Raw genomic sequence first — 3,503 nt, 5'->3', positions numbered from 1 at the left:
ACTAACGACAGGAACATATGAGTCGGGTACAGAGCAACACAACTTCCCAGCACCTTCTGAAAATACATTGATACATTTAGCCTCCAAGTAAGCAAGTGTGAAATGGCTTGGCATAGTGCAGAGAATGTGGCTTTGGAGCACATTCAAAGCAGGCCTGGAGGGAAGTCTCACCTCTGTTTGACACAACTGCCTGACCTCAGTCAAGTCATTTATTCTTTACAAGCTTCAGTGTAATCATTTCTAAAGAGATATAATAATGCCTCTTCCTGGCTTTTATTAGAGGTAATAATGTATATACTACCGGCAGAGAACCTGGCACATAGTAGGTGATCAATAATCAGTAGCTATTATTGTGAGTTATTACATTGGATTGGACTAATTTAGCAGGGATTATACATTCAGAGGGCAAAACAGAGAGAATATGAAAAGGATAGAAGTATTGCACAATATTTATTTATTTATTTATTTATTTATTTATTTATTTATGAGAGAAAGGGACAGGGAGAGAGAAACATGGATGAGGGATGGGAAACATCAATTGGTTGCCTCCTGCACACCCCTATCGGGGATCCCAGCAACCTTTTGGCACACAGGAGGATACCCAACCAACTGAGCTACACCGGCCAGGCTTGTATAATTTTTTAAAACATCAACCAGTATCTCTGCTTTGCATCCACTTCACCCCCATCATCTGAAAGAGTTTGTATTCCTTGACAACCAAACCACGTTTCTGTGGGTCTTGGCCTCTTCTGATGAGTTCTTATACAGTTTTATGTGGTTTTGAGGAACCAATTTTTATTATCAATTATGAATTCAAAAAAATGGAAATTTTTATCTTAAGGTAGAGCATTTCATAGAGAATTTTGTTGTGTTCTTTATTATTCATCAGTGGATATCAAACAGATCTGAGATACATTACATCTTTTGTTCACACTTTTCTGTGAAATGGGTTGCCAACATTTTTCTAAAATAGTCTGTCTTTCCAACGTTAACAATGAATAATGTTAGCAATAGGTAAAGCAATGCCCAGAGAGCATCAGACAAAATGTTTTCAGAAAATTTATATTAAAATCATTAAATGAAAAAAAAATGTTAGCTAGGTCCATGCAGTTATCCAAGGCAGTTAGTGTCTCTCTCTCTCTCTCTCTCTCTCTCTCTCTCTCCAATTATATTAATATTACAAAGCACTCAGGCTTATTTTGGATTAAGTCCAATTGTCAGAGAATGATGAAGTTTCACCCAAGGTGGAAGGAACTCTTCACTTCTTTATAGAAAATTCTGCCTCCTTGACCTGCCCAAAGGAGAAAGAAAAATCTTTTATTTTTATTCTATTCAGAAGTTTAATCCTTAATTAGCAACATCATTTTGATTAAATAAGACTCTAGAGGATGAAGACTGGCGAGCAATCGGTTGTTCTGGAAGATAGCTCTGGAGAATATATTGTGCTGTGGTCTTAGTCATTGAGTTGTGTTTAATCAAAATGACATTTCTCCATGTGGATTACAAAGGAGACATTATATGAATGACATATTTCCTCTGGGAGATGGAGGGGACTCCCAATGGGTTTGTGCTTTAGGACTTTGCAAAGGGGGATGGGGAATTGGGTAAAAATGAATTTCTGCAGCTGTGAGGAGCGGGCCAAATTTAGGATGAACGCACTTTGATTTGGTTACCTGTTATTTCCTAATTTCATTAAAATCTCTAACAAGAAGAGCCATTAGGTACTTTTAAAACCTAAGTTAAAGCACCTAAAAATGTGTATAAAGAATCAGGGTGTTATTCATTACTGTGTAAAAGAATTATTTGAATAATAAGCTCCTTAAAGGCTAAATCTGGTTGCCTTAAAAAAAAATTTTTCAGTTTAAACACTAACTAAAGAAATTTTTAGCAACAGCTGCTTGTTGCAGTTTATAGAAATGAATGTTAACTATTCCTGTACATACTGCAGGGACTGGTGACAAGACCGACAGAGACCCCCATTGGGCAGCCACACAGCTGGCATGATCCTGGCTCTGTCACTTTGGAGTTCTCATGGTTTTCAGCAAGTTCCTTAACCTCTCAGAGACCCAGGTCTCTCATCCACAAAATGGAAATACCTTGGAGGGCCATTTATATATTTACAGCTTATATATACTAGTAAAGTATCCTAGCACAATATAGGTATTCAAGTCAGGATAGCTATTACTGTTATTACTAAATGACAACTAAGTCATTGGCTAAAATCATTGTTTAAATTCTGGAAAAGAGGGAACCCATTTAAGAGGAGACTATCTTTCAAATGGGCAGCCCGTTCACTTATAATCTATTTCTCCAAGTGAAAAATGCCTCCAGAAATTAATAGTCTGGTTAATATAACGAATGTCAGTAGTGTCTTTAAAAAACAACATACCACTGGAATCTATAACTACTTGAAGGCCGCATCCAGTTCTGTTTTCAGCACAGATGTCAGATGTTCATAGTTACAAGACCTTTAATGAGATGTGTTATTGTATCTGCACCACCTAAAGCTTCCCAATGATCATGTTAAATGGTGCAGACTGGAAGTTTCAGGCGTTGAAAGCACCACTTCCAAGTAGAGCTGCCAAATGTAGGTGAGTAAAACCACTCCCAGCCAACATTACCATCTGGTACTAGATCTTCCTCAACTGTGTACCTCATTGAAAGAATGAAAGGAGCCTCCATAAAATCAAGAAGCATAATGATCTGCCAACATCTTTGCACCATTATCCAGAGCAGAACTTGGCTCTTTCAGCATTTTCCCAAATCTGAGGTGTACAATTACGAGTCACCACACGGAGATCATCTAGGTAAAGACACTTGCGCAGAATCTTTCTTTTTTTTTTAATTGAACCTATTGGGGTGACATTGGTTAGTAAAATTATATAGGTTTCAGGTGTACAATTCTATGATACATCATCTGTATGTTGTATTGTGTGTTCACTGCCCCAAGCCAAGTCTCCTTCCATCACCATTTATTCCTCCTTTACCCTCTCCTACCTCCTCCCACCCCCTTTCCCTCTGGTAATCACTATACTGTTATCTGTCTATGAGGGTCTGTTTGTTTGTTTGTTCGTTGCTTAATCCCATCACCTTTTTTACCCAGCCCCCGACTCCCTCCCCTCTGACAGCTGTCAGTTTGTTCTCTGTGTCTATGAGTCTGTTTTTATTTTGTTTGGCAGAATCTTTTCTAGAAGCAAAAGAAGGTGGATAATTAAGTCTGTTCATGACCATCATTTTTTAAATTAAATCTTTATTGTTGAAAGTATTATATATGTCACCTTCCCCCCCCCTCCCCCCATTGGCCCCTTCTAGCTGGCCCCCGTCCCCTGCCCCAGGCTTTTTTGTCTATGTCCATGGGTTATATATATATGCATACAAGTTCTTTGGTTGATCCCTTCCCACCCACCTCTACCTTCCAAGAGTCCACAGTCTGTTCCCTGCTTCTATGTTTCTGAGCATGACCATCATTTTTTAATTCTACTAAAATTAACCTCAAACATTAC

The 3,503-nt window shown here is 38.3% G+C and overlaps 1 protein-coding gene across 1 annotated transcript in view; it reads left to right on the top strand.

Moving 5' to 3' along the window:
- SLC15A5 (solute carrier family 15 member 5) overlaps nucleotides 1-3,503 on the top strand; it is a 76,068-nt gene that overhangs the window by 4,261 nt on the left and 68,304 nt on the right. The window lies entirely within an intron of this gene.

This window comes from Myotis lucifugus, unplaced genomic scaffold (assembly GCF_000147115.1).
Source record: "Myotis lucifugus unplaced genomic scaffold, Myoluc2.0 scaffold_10, whole genome shotgun sequence".
Lineage (NCBI taxonomy): Eukaryota > Metazoa > Chordata > Mammalia > Chiroptera > Vespertilionidae > Myotis > Myotis lucifugus.
Note: the sequence above shows the minus strand (reverse complement) of the source record. Positions and strands in the feature narration are given on the sequence as shown.